At 49.8% G+C, this 18,097-nt stretch overlaps 1 protein-coding gene across 9 annotated transcripts in view; it reads right to left on the reverse strand.

The window, feature by feature from the left end:
* Window positions 1-18,097, reverse strand: part of ZC3H7B (zinc finger CCCH-type containing 7B) — a 62,038-nt gene that overhangs the window by 42,508 nt on the left and 1,433 nt on the right. The gene's annotated exons all lie outside the window — the stretch shown is intronic.

Genomic DNA, 18,097 nt, shown 5'->3' on the forward strand with positions numbered 1-18,097 from the left:
CCAGGCTGGAGTACAATGGCACCATCTTGGCTCACTGCAACCTCCGTTTCCTGGGTTCAAGTGATCCTCTTGCCTCAGCCTCCCGAGTAGCTGGGATTACAGGAGCCCACCACCATGCCCAGCTAATTTTTGTATTTTTAGTAGAGACAAGGTTTCGCCATGTTGGCCAGGCTGGTCTCGAACTCCTGACCTCAGGTCATTCATCTGCCTCGGCTTCTCAAAGTGCAGGGATGACAGGCATGAGAAACCGCGCCCGGCCCCCTTTTTTTTCTTTTTTCTTTTTTTTTTGAGATGGAGTCTCACTCTATCGCCCTGACTGGAGTGCAGTGGCACAGTCTCAGCTCACTGCAACCTTCATCTCCTGGGTTTAAGCAATTCTCCTGCCTTAGCCTCTGGAGTAGCTGGGAATACAGGTGTGCACTACCACGCACCGGGCTAATTTTTGTATTTTCAGTAGAGACAGGGTTTCACTATGTTGCCCAAGCTGGTTTCAAACTCGTGACCTCACATGATCCGCCTGCTTTGGCCTCCCAGAGTGCTAGGATTACAGGTGTGAGCCACTGTGCCCAGCTGACAAAGGCTTTCTTTTAGAACGTATGTTCTAGTGGAGAGGCACATGACAATAAATATATCACATAGTACAGGAAGGATACACGCAATTAAGAAAAAATAATAAGATAGAGTGACAGGGTGCTATAATTCTGAGTAGTCTGAAAGGCCACTTTGATTTTTTTTTTAGCCAGAGACTCACTCTGCTGCCCAGGCTGGAGTGCAGTGGCATGATCTCAGCCCACTCCAACTTCCACCTCCCGGGTTCAAGCGATTCTTGTACTTCAGTCTCCCAAGTAGCTGGGACTACAAGCACTTGCCACCATGCCCGGCTACATCTTGTTTTTTTTTTTTTTTTCTGAGAGGGAGTTCCGCTATGTTGCCCAGGCTGGAGAGCAGTGGCGCAATCTTGGCTCACTGCAACCTCCACCTCCCGGGTTCAAGCAATTCTCCTGCCTCAGCCTCCCGGGTAGCTGGGAATACAGGCACGTGCCACCATGCCCTGCTAATTTTTTGTATTTTTAGTAGAGACGGGGTTTCACCATGTTAACCAGGATGGTCTCGATTTCCTGACCTTGTTATCTGCCCGCCTCGGCCTCCCAAAGTGCTGGGATTACAGGCGTGAGTCACCATGCCCGGCCTATTTTTTTGTATTTTTAGCAGAGACAGGGTTTCACCACGTTGGCCAGGCTAGTCTCAAACGCCTGACCTCAAGTGATCCACCCATCTCAGCCTCCCAAAGTACTGGAACTACAGGCATCAGCCACTGCGTCTGGCTCACTTTGACATTTGAATGGAGATCTACGTGTATGATGTGAGGGAGCCAGCCCTGTGGATACCTGGTGGGAAAGGGCTCCGGGCAGAGGGAACAGTGAGTGCAAAGGTCCTGAGGGAGGCACCTTGTTGGTGTATCTGAGAACGTGCAAGGAGGCTGGTAAGGATGGAGCAGAGTGGGCAGTGCGGAGGGTGGTGAATAAGAAGGTCAGAGAGATTAGCAGGGAAGACCACATGTAGAGGTATTTTCATTTTCTTTTTTGAGACAGTTTCACTCTGTTGCCCAGAATGGCATGATCGCTGCAACCTCAAATTCCTGGGCTCAAGGGATCCTCCCACTTCAGCCTCCCAAGTAGCTGAGATTACAGGTGTGCGCTACCATGCCTCGCTAACCTTTAAAATTTTTTGTAGAGACAAGGTCTTGCTATGTTGCCCAGGCTGGTCTTTTTTTTTTTTTTTTTGAGACGGAGTCTCGCTCTGTCACCCAGGTTGGAGTGCAGTGGCGCGATCTTGGCTCACTGCACGCTCCGCCTCCTGGGTTCACTCCATTCTCCTGCCTCAACCTCCCGAGTAGCTGGGACTACAGGCACCCGCCACCATGCCCGGCTAAGTTTTTGTACTTTTAGTAGAGATGGGGTTTCATCATGTTAGCCAGGATGGTCTCAATCTCCTGACCTTGTGATCTGCCCACCTCGGCTTCCCAAAGTGCTGGGATTACAGGTGTGAGCCATCGCTCCCGGCCTCCCAGGCTGGTCTTAAACTCCTGGTCTCAAGTGATCCTCCCACCTCAGCCTCCTAAAGTGATGGGATGATAGGCATGAGCCACGCACAGCACCCAGCCCATAGAGGTTTTGTAGAGGGGGCAGACTGTGGATTCCACTCCAAGGCAGAGGAGTCACAGGAGCTTTTGAACAAAAGGGCCATTCTATCTCTAGCTTTGCTCTACAAGAAAATGAGTTGTCACTAAATAACTGAGATTTATTTAAATCTCACAACATCCCCATCAGGTAGAAAAATAGTACTCTAAGAGGCTAGGAAAGTTATTCAAAGCCATGCAGTCAGCCTGGATCCTGGGTTCAATGACACTGTGGAGATAGGCATCAGGCAGCCTCATTAACAATGCATCAGGAGCCGGGCGCGGTGGCTCAAGCCTGTAATCCCAGCACTTTGGGAGGCCGAGACGGGCGGATCACGAGGTCAGGAGATCGAGACCATCCTGGCTAACACGGTGAAACCCCGTCTCTACTAAAAATACAAAAAACTAGCCGGGCGAGGTGGCGGGCGCCTGTAGTCCCAGCTACTCCGGAGGCTGAGGCAGGAGAATGGCGTAAACCCGGGAGGCGGAGCTTGCAGTGAGCTGAGATCCGGCCACTGCACTCCAGCCCGGGCTACAGAGCGAGACTCCGTCTCAAAAAAAAAAAAAAAAAAAAAAAAAAAAAAAAAAAACAATGCATCAGGAGACCAAAGGCCCCATCCCTCCAGGCACCTAACACCCCACACCCTTCCCTCCTCTGGGAACAAAATTTCTTTGTTTCGAGATAGGGTCTCGCTCTGTTGCCCAGGATGGAGTGCAGTGATCTTGGCCCACTGCAGCCTCCATCTCCCGGGCTCAACTATCTTCCCCCCTCAGCCTCCTGAGTAGCTGGGACCACCACACATGGCTAATTTTTGTATTTTTATTTTTTTAGAGATGGGGTTTTGCCATGTTGCCCAGGCTGGTCTCGAACTCCCGGGCTCAAGAAATCGTCCCACCTGAGTCTCCCAAAGTACTGGGAATATAGGCCTGAGCCACTGCGCCCAGCCAGAAAATTCTTACAGGGAGGGTGTTATGGCCTGGATGTTTGTGCCCCCTCTCCCATTCATATGTTGAAGCCCTAAACCCTATATTTGGAGACAGGGCCCATACGGAGCTAATTAAGGTTAAATCAAGTTATGATTCAGTATTTTGTTGGATGAATTCTCTCTCTGCACCACGTGGCCGCTGCCCAGGGATGGGGGAGGGATGGTATTGGCAATTCAAGACTGGCTTTCTGGCCAGGCACGGTGGCTCATGCCTGTGATCTCAGCACTTTGGGAGGCCGAAGTGGGTGGATCACCTGAGGTCAGGAGTTCAAGACCAGCCTGGCCAACATGGTGAAACCCCATCTCTACCAAAAATATAAAAATTAGCTGGGGGCCAGGCGCAGTGGCTCACGCCTGTAATCTCAGCACTTTGGGAGGCCGAGGCAGGCAGATCACGAGGTCATGAGTTCCAGACCAGCCTGGCCAACATGGTGAAACCCTGTCTCTACTAAGAATACAACAATTAAGTTAGCTGGGCGTGGTGGCACATGCCTATAATCCCAGCTACTCAGGAGGCTGAGACAGGAAAATCTCTTGAATCCGGGAGGCAGAGGTTGTAGGGAGCCAAGACTGTGCCACTGTACCCCAGCCTGGGCGACACAGCAAGACTCTTCTGGAAAAAGAAAAAAAAAAATTAGCTGGGCATGGTGGCACACGCCTGTAATCCCAGCTACTCGGGAGGCTGAGGCAGGAGAATCACTTGAACCCGGGAGGCGGAGGTTGCTGTGAGCCGAGATCGGGCCACTGCACTCCAGCCTGGGCGACAGAGCAAGACTCTGTCTCAAAAAATCAATAAATAAAATAAAATAAAAATAAAAATACAAAATACAAAAGGGGAAAGAACATAAAAAGGAAATTCACAGGAAAATCAATCATTAAGATACTCAAACTCACTGATTAAAAAAAGATGCCAGTCGGGCGCGGTAGCTGACGCCTGTAATCCTAGCACTTTGGGAGGCGGAGGCGGGCAGATCTCCTGAGGTCAGGAGTTCAACACCAGCCTGGCCAACACGGTAAAAACCCCGTCTCTACAAAAATACAAAAAAAAAAAAAAAAAAAAAAATTAGCCGGGCATGATGGTGGGTGCCTATAGTCCCAGCTACTTGGGAGGCTGAGGCAGGAGAATCGCTGGAACCCGAAAGACAGAAGGAAGTTGCTGTGAGCCGAAATGGCACCCCTGCACTCTAGCCTGAGCGACAGAGAGAAACTGTCTCAAAAACAAAATCAAAAACACAAAAAAACCACAAGATGCCCATTTTCACCCATGAGACTAAGGTGAAAAGCAAGCCTGGCTGACGAGGGTAGAGAAACTGACACTCCCAAACCCTGTGCATACACTGACAGTGTAAACTGGAATCATCTTTGAGAAGCAATATAGCAACATGTACCAAAAAGAGCAACGCAGGCCCTGCTGGCTGCACCCAGCCGCCAGTTTCCCCCTCCTCCTTCAAGGTTGTCCCTTTCCCAAGCACTCAGGTGAACCTTCACCGGGCTAAGCCAATCAGAATGGTCTTTTTCCCTTGCCAGTGATTGGCTTCGGTAAGGGCATGTGACATCATCTTGGCCAATGAGAAAGGAGGGAAAGTCAGCCCAGGGGCTTCTGGTACAGGATTTATTCACGCTGAAACTGGAACACAAGGAAGAATTCCTTTTCCTGCCGCTCTATGCCCAGGTGTAACAAGATGAACACATGGGATAACAGAGCAGAAAGACAGACTAAAGGTATTTAATGACACCTGACCCAGTCCAGGCACAGTGGCTCACGCCTGTAATCCCGGCACTTTGGGAGGCCGAGGCCGGGGTATTGCTGGAGCCCGGGAGTTCGAGACCAGCCTGGGCAATGTGGCGAAACCCCGTCTCTACAAAAAAATACAAAAAATGAGCCGGGCATGGTGGTGCATGCCTGTAGACCCAGCTACTTGGAAGGCTGAGATCGAAGGACCACCTTGCCCATGAGGTCGAGGTTGCAATGAGCTGAGATCATGGACACTGCATCCCAGCCTGCCTGGGCAAGAGAGTGAGACCCTGTCTCAAAAAAAAAAAAAAAAAAAAATAAGGCCAGGCTCAATGGCTCACGCCTATAATCCCAGCACTTTGGGAGGCCGAGGCGGGCGGATCACAAGGTCAGGAGATCAAGACCATCCTGGCTAACACGGTGAAACCCAGTTTCTTCTAAAAATACAAAAAAATTAGCAGGGCATGGTGGCGGGCGCCTGTAGTCCCAGGTACTCGGGAAGCTGAGGCAGGAGAATGGCGTGAGCCCAGGAGGCGGAGCTTGCAGTGAGCCGAGATGGCACCACTGCACTCCAGCCTGGGCGACAGAGCAAGACTCCGTCTCAAAAAAAGAAAAAAAAATAAGTCTGACTCAAAACATTACCTGCTTCCGGAACTGCCCCACCTGGTTTTTTATGTGAGAAAACAAACTCCCATGTTGAGCTAGGAATTCTGTTGCTTGCAGCCAAAAATCTTCCAAATGCTAAAATGTCCTTTCACTTTGACCCAGAAATTTCACTTCCAAGAATTTAATCTACGAAAATCCCTGCACATGTACTCAATTATATTTGCATAGAGATGTAGTATGTACTCAATTATATTTGCATAGGGATGTAGTATGATTATAATTGTTTTGTTTTTGAGACAGGGTCTCTGTCGCCCAAGCTGGAGGTCACTTCAACCTTGACCTCCCAGGCTTAAGCGATCCTCCCACCTCAGCCCCCCAAGTAGCTGGGACCACAGGCACGCACCACCACCCCTGGCTAATTTTTTTTCCTATTTTTTGTAGAGACAGTGTTTCACTACATTGCTCAGGCTGGTCTTGAACTCCTGGCCTCAAGGAATCTACCCACCTCAGCCTCCCAGAGTGCTGGGATTACAGGCGTGAGCCACCATGACCAGCCAGGGATGTATTATTATTATTTATTATCATTATTTTAGAGGCAGGGTCTCACTGTATCACCCAAGCTGGAGTGCAGTGGCTCCATCATGGCTCACTTCAGCCTTGACCTCCTCGGCTAAAGTAATCCTCCCACCTCAGCTTCCCCAAGTAGCTGGGACTACAGGTGTAGGACGTATTATTATTATTATTATTACTACTTTAAGAGAGTCTCACTCCGTTGCCCAGGCTGTAGTGCAGTGGCACAATCTCAACTCATTGCAGCCTCAGCCTCCCGAAAAGCTAGGACTACAGGCATGTGCCACCATGCCCAGCTAATTTTTTGTAGAGACAGGGTTTCACCATGTTGTCCAGGCTGGTCTTGAACACCTGGACTCAGGCGATCTGCCCGCCTCAGCCTCTGAAAGTGCTGGGATTACAGGCATGAGCCACCACGCCCAGCTAGGATTTTTTTTTTTTTTTTTTTTTTTTTTTGAGACGGAGTCTCGCTCTGTCACCCAGGCTGGAGTGCAGTGGCGCCATCTTGGTTCACTGCAAGCTCCGCCTCCCGGGTTCACACCATTCTCCTGCCTCAGCCTCCCGAGGATGTATTATTTTTAAGAGTAAGTGAAAAACTAGAAGAAATCTTAATGTCTGCCACTAAAGGATTAACTTAATTAATTAAATTATACTATATCCATAGCATGGAATACAATGTAGCTATTGAATCTCTATGTATTGTCATGGAGATGCCTCCGTGCATGGTTGAGGAACAAAACAAGAAGCAGATTTCTCTGTTAGGGGCTCTTCTCACTGTGCCCAGGTCTCAAGACCAACATTCCCAAGCTTCCATTTAAGGGACAGTGCTCCTGCTCTCTTCACTACCAGCTCCCTAGATGAGCTCTTGCATTTCATGATAACATGAGTCATGTTAATGACTCACCTATCTCTTCTTCCTGCCAGGCCCACCCCCCTACCCAGTATTTCAGCCTCAGATCTCTTTTTTTTTTTTTTTGAGACGGAGTCTCGCTCTGTCGCCCAGGCTGGAGTGCAGTGGCGCAATCTCAGTTCACTGCAAGCTCCGCCTCCCGGGCTAACGCCATTCTCCTGCCTCAGCCTCCCGAGCAGCTGGGACTACAGGCGCCCGCCACCAGGCCCGGCAACTTTTTCTGTATTTTTAGTAGAGATGGGGTTTCACCGTTTTAACCAGGATGGTCTCAATCTCCTGACATCGTGATCCACCCGCCTCGGCCTCCCAAAGTGCTGGGATTACAGGCTTGAGCCACCGCGCCCGGCCCTTTTTCTGTATTTTTAGTAGAGATGGGGTTTCACCGTTTTAACCAGGATGGTCTCAATCTCCTGACGTCGTGATCCACCCGCCTCGGCCTCCCAAAGTGCTGGGATTACAGGCGTGAGCCACTGCGCCCGGCCAGATCTCTTATCTTCTGGGTAGTGGTACCTGGAAGTCCAACATCCAGGCTGCCTATGACTTCCTGCGCCCTCTACCTGGAATGCCTCTGCCACACACACCTTCCCAACTCCTACTCTTCCTTTAAGACCCAACTTAGATGACTCTGTGTTCAAAGTCCTCTTTGGTGCCATCTCAGCTGGATTGGGTGTTTCTCCAACTGAACACATTCCAAACTGAACTCAGCGTCTTCTCCCCTAATCCTACTCCTCTTCCATTATTCCCTGCCTCTATTCACAGCTCTGAGCATCATCCTGTTCTCAGCCAACCCCCAGTTTCTTCCACCTTTACCTCATAAATATTTCCCCACCTTGCAGTCCCTCATATCCTCTCCACAAGCATGGCTATCTCTCAGGTCTTCAACATCTCTTGCCAAGTTTCCAATAGGCCCCCTCCAATATGCTCCCATTTAGTGGTCAGGGATATCTGTGTAATGCATACGCCAACGTCACTTCCCCGCTCAAAACCCAAGCGCACGCATGCACACATACACACGAATGAATGCAGGCTAAAAAAAAAAAAAAAAAAAAAAAAGGTGAGGCCGGGCACGGTGACTCATGTTTGTAATCCCAGCACTCTGGGAGGCCGAGGGGGGCGGGTCACTTGAGGTCGAGAGATCAAGACCACGGGGAAACCCTGTCTCTACTAAAAATACAAAAAATTAGCCGGGCGTGGTGGCGGGCGCCTGTAGTCCCAGCTGCTCGGGTGGCTGAGGCAGGAGAATGGCGTGAACCCGGGAGGCGGAGCTTGCAGTGAGCCGAGATGGCACCACTGCACTCCAGCCTGGGCGACAGAGCGAGACTCCATCTCAAAAAAAATAAAAATAAAAAAAATAAGGTAGTTCTGGGCCAGGCGCAGTGGCTCACGCCTGTAATCCCAGCACTTTGGGAGGCCAAGGCAGGCGGATCATGAGGTCAGGAGATCGAGACCATCCTGGCCAACATGGTGAAACCCTGTCTCCACTAAAAATACAAAAATTAGCTGGGTGTGGTGGTGCGTCCCTGTAATCCCAGCTACTCAGAAGGCTGAGGCAGGAGAATCGCTTGAACCAGGGAGTCGGAGGTTGCAGTGAGCCGAGATTGCGCCACTGCACTCCAGCCTGGCAACAGAGTGAGACTCTGTCTCAGGAAAAAAAAAAAGAAAGAAAAGAAATTAGGGGAGTTCCATTAGACTGCTAGATTTGGTGTTTTAATTGATACTATAATCCAGGAGAACTGCTTTCCTTTGTAAACCTGTGTATTTCACTTTATACTTTTTCTTTTTTTTTTTTTTTGAGACAGAGTCTCACTCTGTCATCCAGGCTGGAGTGCAGTGGCGCGATCCTGGCTCACTGCAACCTCTGCCTCCCAGGTTCAAGCAATTCTCCTGCCTCAGCCTCCCAAGTAGCTGGGATTATAGGAACCCGCCACCACGACCAGTGAATTTTTTATTTTTAGTAGAGATGGGGTTTCACTATGTTGGCCAGGCTGATCTCGAACTCCTGACCGCAAGTGATCTGCCCGCCTCGGCTTCCCAAAGTGCTGGGATTACAGATGTGAGCCACCACGCCTGGCCTATACTTTTGTTTTTGTTTTGCTCTGCCACCTAGGCTGTAGTGCAGTGGCGGGATCTCAGCTCACTGCAGCCTCCGCCTCCTGGGCTCCAGCAATCATTTCACCTTCGGCGTCCTGAGTCGCTGGAACCACAGGCACGCTGCACCATGCCTGGCTAATTTTTTGTACGTTTTGTAGAGACAGGGTTTTGCCATGTTGCCTAGGCTGGCACTTTATACATTTAAAAACATGACAGGTCTGAAAAGATTTAGAAACCCTATTCTAACGAATCATATTATTTATCCACCCAGTCATATCAAAGGTAGGTGCTTGTTACCCCACTTTTCACAGAAAAGTGAAGCGTGGTGGGGATCTGTGACTTGCCCAAGGCCACATTGTTGCTGAGGAAGAAAGCTGGAGCTACTGGCAGGGCTCCCGGCTCCAGGAATGAATGTGAAATGGCAACCTGCAGCTTGTGTTCTTGTCAACTGGCTCACCTTGAACAGAAACCAAAGTTCAGGAAACTTCCCCAGACCTCCCCAACTCCCTGGTCCCTGCCCCACAAACTAAACTAAGAGTCAGTAGCAAAGCACACTCCTGTTTCCAACGGCAGCATTCTGGTTACAAAGGGCTTCTACTTTCATAATCTTGTCTTACCCTGCCAACAACTTGGGGCCAAACTGCACAGGAATGGTTCAAACCCACATCCCTGTCTCCAGGGGGCCTGGGCTCCAGCTGCTTCTTTTCTTTCTTTTTTTTTTTGAGACAGAGTCTTGCTCTGACGCCCAGGCTAGAGTGAAGTGGCTCGATCTCGGCTCAGTGCAACCTCCACCTCCAAGGTTCAAGCGATTCTCCTGTCTCAGCCTCCAAATAGCTAGGACTACAGGCATGCGCCACCATGCTAAGCTAATTTTTTTTTGTATTTTTTGTAAAGACGGGTTTCACCATGTTGGCAAGGCTGGTCTTGAACTCCTGACTTCAAGTGATCCGCATACCTCGGCCTTCCAAAGTGCTGAGATTACAGGCGTGAGCGACCGCATCCAGCCTTGCTCCAGCTTCTTCATCAAGACCCACCAGATGTGGTGCTTAAAGTGAGATGCTTAAAACATACCAACTCCTTGGCCGGGCGCAATGGCCCATGCCTGTAATCCTAGCACTTTGGGAAGTCGAGGCGGGCGAATCACAAGGTCAGAAGATTGAGACTATCCTGGCTAACACAGTGAAACCCTGTCTCTGCTAAAAATACAAAAAAAAAAAAAATTAGCTAGGTGTGGTGGCAGGCACCTGTAGTCCCAGCTACTCAGGAGGCTGAGGCAGGAGAATGGCGTGAACCCGGGAGGCGCAGGCTGCGGTGAACTGAGATCGCGCCACTGCACTCCAGACTGGGTGACAGAGCGAGACTCCAAAAAAAACAAAAAAAAACAAAAAAAACAAAACTCCCTTTTTAAAACAGTAACAGAAGGTCATTGTAAAAGCTTTGGAAATTATAGGCAAGTATTAAAAAAATAAGCCAGAGTCACCCAGAGGCCCATAGCTCAGAGTGACTGTCTAACACTGCGGCGTACCCTGTTCCTCTTGAGCAGTTAGTTAGTCACTGCTCCTGCTCCCAGGGAACTTGAAAATCCTTGTGGCATCAAGATAGTTTCCAGCGCTGCTCTGCTTGCTTTGGTGCCTGGTGCTGACAGGGAGGCAGGCTGGGCCGTGCAATCCACCAGCCCTGGGTTCAAAGCCCAGCACTCTTCCACACTGGCTTTCAGGGCACCTCCCTGAGCCTCAGTTTTGTCATTTGGGAGACAGGGATGATGATATACACCTGACAAGACAATTTTGCAGATCCACCTGGTGTGCTTCCCCCAGAAGGGGTCAGAAATTCATATTTCTGCTGAACTGGGTGCTGTAGAGAGCACTCACAACAGACATAATTATCCTGTAAGTTTTCAGTCAGTCCATGTTGATTTCTTTGCAGTTTCCCTGCCCAGTCGTGGGCTGTTTGGCAAGGGCTATTCTGTGGCCAACCTGCTACTATTATTCATTTATTCAACAAATAACCATGAAGCACTTTTAGTGCAAAGGGGACCTACCAGGTGCTAGGGGAACATGGTTAATAAAGTCCTTTCCCTGGTGGAGCTTGTCATCCATGGGCAGGAAGACAAATAAACCAGCATGAAATGCACACGACAAGTAAAAATAGAGATCAGAGTCACAAGGAAGCTGAAGCAGGAAGCGTGGCATGGAATGATGGAAAGCACACTAGGAGCGGGCACGGTGGTTCACGCCTGTAATCCCAGCACTTTGGGAGGCCGAGGTAGGCGGATCACTTGAGGCCAGGAGTTCAAGACCAGCCTGGTCAACATGGTTAAACCCCATCTCTACTAAAAATACAAAAATTAGGCCGGGTGTGGTGGTGGGCACCTCTAATCCCAGCTACTCAGGAGGCTAAGGCAGGAGAATCACTAGAACCCAGGAGGTCAAGGTTGCAGTGAGCCGAGATCACACCACTGTACTCCAGCCAGATTGTCTCAAAACAAGAAAAAAAGAAAGAAAGCAGACTGGGAGTTTAGGGAAGACCGTTAGGGGGAAGCTAGCATTTAAGAAAGACGGGGAGCCAGTCATGGAAGATAAGAGGTGGGGTAAGAGGGCACCTACCTAGCAGGGGACAGGGCACAGGCAATGGCCCCGAGGTGGGAACAAGCTGATAATGTTCCAGGAAAACTCAGAAGGCCAGCATGGCTGCAGCGCCCGAGTGAGGGCAAGCCACGTGGGAGGCAAAGTGCAAGGGGCAGACAAGGCTGGTCCCAGAGCCACTCACAGGCCATGCCGGAAGCCAGGGCTGTGTTTTGCATGTGTCAGGAAACTGCAGGAGACTTTTCAGCAGAAGAGTGACAGGGGCTTATTTATTTTGCAAGAAGATCCTTTGGCTACTGCAGGGAGGATACTGGGAGATTGGTTAGGAGGCTACTGCAGTAGTCCAGGCCTGGATCAAGGCAGACAGTGAAGAAGATTCAGGAATATTCTGAAGGCTATTAAATGATCACAACTGCAACCGCTGCCACAGATTTGACTGGATCAGTACGGCCATTTCACAGAAAAGGAGACAGAAGCCAAGAATGACAAAATAATCGTGCCTCCATCATATAGCCAGCAGGAACAGGAGTTGGGAATGAAATTCAGGACTTTGGGCTCCCTGCCCTGCATTCCTCAGCCTGTGGAGGGAGAAGGATGACACAGGGATGCTCTGGGGAGCAAGGGCGTAGCTGAACCAGGGCGACCTCTGAAAACCCCAGGAGGGCCAGAGCCCCCACCTTCCCTGCAGCCCTCACAGGAAGTGCTCAAGGAATGATCATCAGCCGACCCCAGCACTTCAGTAACACAAACCAATCAGAAGACACGGTTCTTGGTCTCAGGGAATCTAATACCCTGTTCCCCTCCCAAACCACAGTGTGGACTGGGTAGAAAGAGCAGTGGTGGGGTGATGCCTCAGTCTTTTTCTTCTGAAAAACAGGGACACCTCTTACCTTACCTCGAAAGACTGTCATGACAATTAATGAGAGACTGTGGACACAGCAGGACACAAATGGTGGTGGTAGTTAGGATTTCCAGACTGGTAAGAAAAGAGCTTCGAGGAAACTGGAAGTAACTTGAAGGCTGTCTCATGCATGGCAGCTAAGACCTCGGATGCCAGTGGCTTCATGTGACTCCCTTCTCTACCTCAGCTGTGTGATCTCGGAAGTGTTACTTAGTCTTTCTGAGCCTCAGGCTCCTCATCTACAAGATGGGGCTGCCAATGATTGCTCCGGCCTTGAAGAGCTGTTAAGTGGATTCAATAAGAGAATGCATAGGAAATGTCAAGCACGATGCTGGTATACAGTGGTGTTAACTATATGGGGGCTGCTGGTATATGGGTGTTATATGCTGCTATATGGGTGATCGTATCCCCACGATCACCACCAAGCTCGTGTCTCAGCCTCTGATGCTGAGGAGCTGTGATGCTGCAGAACTGAAGTTACCAGATGTTTCTTTTTTTTTTTTATTTTTTATTTTTTTTTGAGACGGAGTCTCGCTCTGTGGCCCAGGCTGGAGTGCAGTGGCTGGATTTCAGCTCACTGCAAGCTCCGCCTCCCGGGTTTACGCCATTCTCCTGCCTCAGCCTCCTGAGTAGCTGGGACTACAGGCGCCCGCCACCGAGCCCGGCTAGTTTTTTTTCATATTTTTAGTAGAGACGGGTTTTCACCGTGTTAGCCAGGATGGTCTCGATCTCCTGACCTCGTGATCCGCCCGTCTCGGCCTCCCAAAGTGCTGGGATTACAGGCTTGAGCCACCGCGCCCGGCCTTTACCAGATGTTTCTTAAGGGAACAAGGGTTCTGAATGTCCCTCCCTCTGGGCCTCCATAGCCCGGTGGGGAGACAGCACCAACACAACCGACCCGGCACCAACACAACCAACACGCCTGCAAAGAAACAGTCTCCCTGGGGGGAATGAATTCGGTGGGAAGGAGTCTGTAGCTGGTGCTGACAGACGAAGGAAAACGAGCTTGTTTTCCAGGGGCCGTGAAATGTGATGAAAGGAGCTGACTTCAGGCCCAGCGTGGTGGCTTATGCCTATAATCCCAGCACTTGGGAGGCCGAGGCGGGTGGATCACGAGGTCAGGAGTTCGAGGCCAGTCTGACCAACATGGTGAAACACCATCTCTACTAAAAATAAAAAAAAATAAAAATAAAAAAATTAGCTGGGTGTGGTGGCATGTGCCTGTAATCCTAGCTACTCGGGAGGCTGAAACAGGAGAACAGCTTGAACCCGGGAGGCAGAGGTTGCAGTGAGCCAAGATCACACCACTGCACTCCAGCCTGGGTGACAGAGGGAGACTCTGTCTCAAAAAAAAAGAAAGGAGCTGACTTCTGTGCAGGCTCCTGGGAGCTGACGCACAGCCATCATCAGCCCAGGCTGAGCCTCCAGCTTGGGGCTGCAGTACCTCCACACCTGCTGTCTGAATAACCTTGGGTCTCCCCTGAGGCTCCTTCCCAGGCCCACACCAGGCCAGCTCTAGAGCCAGACATCCTGGGTTGGCTCTGCAGCTCTGCCCCTTCCGCACTTCATGGAATCTCTCTATGCCACAGTTTCTTCACCTGTAAAATGGGGATAATTATAGTGCCTCCCTATAGGGCTGTTGAAAGAATTAAGTAAAGGCTGGGCGCGGGGGCTCATGCCTGTAAACCCAGCACTTTGGGAGGCCGAGGAGGATCGATCACTTGAGATCAGGAGTTCAAGACCAGCCTGGCCAACATGGCGAAACCCCGTCTCTACTGAAAATACAAAAATTAGTTGGGCATGGTGGCGGACACCTGTAATCCCAGCTACTCAGGAGGCTGAGGCAGGAGGATCACTTGAACCCAGGAGGCAGAGGCTGCAGTGAGCCGAGATTGCGCCATTGTACTCCAGCCTGGACCACAAGAGCAAAGCTCCGTCTCAAAAAAAAAAAAAAAAAAATTAAATAAGCTAATTTAGGAAAAAGGACTTGCAACAGGGCCTAGAGAATTGCTGGTCCAGTGATTGCTAAATTAATACAAATTTTTAAACACTTCTAGCTCCCTTCATCTGAGTTTCTTATCCTAATCCCCAGGCATGGGTTATCATTAAATATCATCAAATCTCAGGGCTCCTTTTTAGAAGGGGAAACTGAGGCCCAGAGAATCAAAAGGATCATGATAGCAGAGCCTGACTTGAACTCAAAGTCATATATCTGCCCACTAGACTGTGGCTGTACCAGGTGACCTGTTCTTCTTTATACATCCCTGCCTTTGTCCATCTCAATGCCTCTGCTTAGAACACCCTTTCTCTGGCTTTTCAACCTATCTTTCAGATGTTCAAATGGCACTTCTAGGAAGACCTTCCACTCTTGGGCAAAATAAACCTTCCTCCTCTACGCTGGGGCATAATTCAATTTGACAACACAATGGCTGAGTGTGTCATCCTGGCACTGCCTCTGGGGCTGGAGGCACAGAGGGTGAATCAGACCCACTTCCTGTCCTTGGGAAGCTCAGATTAATGGTCCATATCTATCTCATCCCAAGCTCCAAACTCCTCCAGGGTGCTGAGCCAGCACCTAGCAGGCACTAAGGAACCAAACTTGCTCAAATCCCCATGCTCAGGGACCGGTCCTCCTTCCACTGCCATTCTGCTTTCTGCAGTTAGAAACCTATTGAGAGTGCTTTCACTGGGCCAGCCCCGCGGGGCCCTGGGACACAGAGCCAGTTTAGGAGAACTCCTTGGTCTTGGGGAGCCTGCTGACAGTGCTACCCTAGTTGCATTTGCTAATTCAGACCATCTGGTCTCTGTTTTTGTTTTTTGAGACGGAGTTTCACTCTGTCGCCCAAGCTAGAGTGCAGTGGCATGATCTTGTCTCATTGCAACCTCCACCCCCCAGGTTCAAGAGATTCTCCTGCCTCAGCCTCCCAAGTAGCTGGGATTATAGGCACCCACCACCATGCCCAGTTATTTTTTTTATTTTTTTATTTTTTTGAGACAGAATCTCACTCTGTCACGAGGCTGGAGTGCAGTGGTGCGATGTTGGCTCACTGCAACCTCTGCCTCCTGGGTTCAAGCGATTCTCCTGCCTCAGCCTCCCAAGTAACTGGGATTATAGGTATGCACCGCCATACCCAGCTAATTTTGTACTTTTAGTAGAGGCGGGGTTTCACCATGTTGGCCAGGATGGTCTCAATCTCTTGACCTCGTGATCCGCATGCCTCGGCCTCCCAAAGTGCTGGGATTACAGGCATGAGCCACTGCAGCTGGCCAATTTTTGTGTTTTTAGTGGAGACTGGGGTTCACATGTTGCCAGGGCTGGTATTGAACTCATGACCTCAAGTGATCAGCTTGCCTCGGCTTCCCAAAGTGCTGGGATTACAGGCCAGTCCCTGTTGTTGCTTACGTATCTGAGAGGAAGGTGGTGCAGAGGTCAGGAGCACACTCAAGAGTCAAGAAGGCCTGGATTCAAATCCTGCAGATTGACCTTGGGCTGGGCACACAAATTCTGTGTTTCTCAATTTCTTCATCTGTGAAATGGAGATTACAGTGCCTACCCCTCATGGAGCTACTATAACAATTACAGAGAATGTAAGTCAACCTTCCAGCACAGAAGCAATTGTGGCTAACCCACCCTGGCAAGCCTCCCCATTCTTTCAAGTTCAAATTCTACTTCCTAGAAGAAGACTTCTCTAACTTTTTCAGGTAACCTTGAGCTCTCTTCTCTCCACTCCCACCGCATTGACACCATAATTCTTGTGTTCTCATTGATTCACTGGAGTGAAGTTTCTCTTTCCAGCCAGATAATAAATGACAAAGTCAGTTGCAAACCTGCCCCACAGCATCTCACAAGAGGCACTTGAAAAGTAACTTGCAGATGGGCATAAGGTGGCTCACGCCTGTAATCCCGGCACTTTGGGAGGCCGAGGTGGGCAGATACGTTGAGCCCAGGAGTTCACTTGAATCCAGATATGTTGAGCCCAGGAATCACTTGAACCCAGGAGGCAGAGGTTGCAGTGAGCTAAGATCCTGCCACTGCACTCCAGCCTGGGTAACAGAGTGAGACTCTGTCAAAAAAAAAAAAAAAGAAAGAAAGAAAGAAAGAAACAAAGAAAGTAACTTGTAGCAGCCAGGTTTGGTGGCTCATGCCTGTAACCCTATCCCTTTGGGAGGCCAAGGCAAGAGGATTGCCTGAGCCAAGCCAGCAGACTAAGTTACAATTGTGCTACTGTACTCCAGCCTGGGTGATAGAGTGAGACCTTGTCTCAAAATAAAAAATGAAAAGAGGCCGGCGCGGTGGCTCAAGCCTGTAATCCCAGCACTTTGGGAGGCCGAGACGGGTGGATCACGAGGTCAGGAGATCGAGACCATCCTGGCTAACACGGTGAAACCCCGTCTCTACTAAAAAAAAGTACAAAAAACTAGCCGGGCGAGGTGGCGAGCGCCTGTAGTCCCAGCTATTCCGGAGGCTGAGGCAGGAGAATGGCGTGAACCCGGGAGGCGGACCTTGCAGTGAGCTGAGATCCGGCCACTGTACTCCAGCCTGGGCGACAGAGCGAGACTCCGTCTCAAAAAAAAAAAAAAAAATGAAAAGAAGGCCAGGCAAGGTGGCTCACTCCTGTAATCCCAGCACTTTGGGAGGCCGAGATAAGAGAATGGTGTGAACCCAGGAGGCGGAGCTTGCAGTGAGCCAAGATCTCACCACTGCACTCCAGCCTGGGCGACAGAGCGAGACTCCGTCTCAAAAAAATAAAAGAAAATAAAAAATAAAAAGAAAAGTAACTTGCTAAGGTGGCCCAGGACTCTGGGAAAGGGTGACGATTCGGAGCCAGAAAACTGGGTGGGAATCCTACCTCTGCTATCTGACTTTCCGGCAAGACTCACAATTCGGCCTAAGGTCTCTCATCTGGAAAATGTCTACCTGACACAGTTGCTATGGAGGACAGATGAGCCAACACATGTGAAAGCCCTTTTGTTATAAACTAAAAAGTGATATTTAAGGGATTATTATTTTCAGATTGAGGGATTATTTTCAGATTCTCTATCCATGTCTCAACCGACGTCTCAGCTTTCCTACTAAGACTGGAGACATCAGCGCATCCCACCAAGCTTCTTAGCCCCGCAGTAATCTACCAAAACCTCCATTCCTGTCTAACCTATACAAAAGCCAGCAGCTAAGAACACACAGCACCTACGAACAGAAACTTTATCCCAGCTCAGGGACAACAAAGTCTCTCTCCCATCATCCCTCCTGGACAGGCTCCTTCTTCCCACCTTAAGTCTCCCCACTTCTCAAACATGCTCCATCGAGTGTTGACCAGGTGTCATTTCCACCTTGCAGTCCAACTTCTGTGAGAGGTGAACATGCTTGGAAAGAAGACCACCACGAGGGGATGGCTGTACGTGTGTGGGGGAAGTATTGGTAGTAGAATTAAAGATTCCATCCGCCAGCATTTTGTGTCCAACACAGTTGCTATATGTACTATAATTATCTCATTTGTGTGAAAATTCAAGGATCTGCATGCTGCTATTTTCAT

The sequence above is a fragment of the Macaca fascicularis genome, chromosome 10, assembly GCF_037993035.2.
Source record: "Macaca fascicularis isolate 582-1 chromosome 10, T2T-MFA8v1.1".
In the NCBI taxonomy this organism is placed as follows: Eukaryota; Metazoa; Chordata; class Mammalia; order Primates; family Cercopithecidae; genus Macaca; species Macaca fascicularis.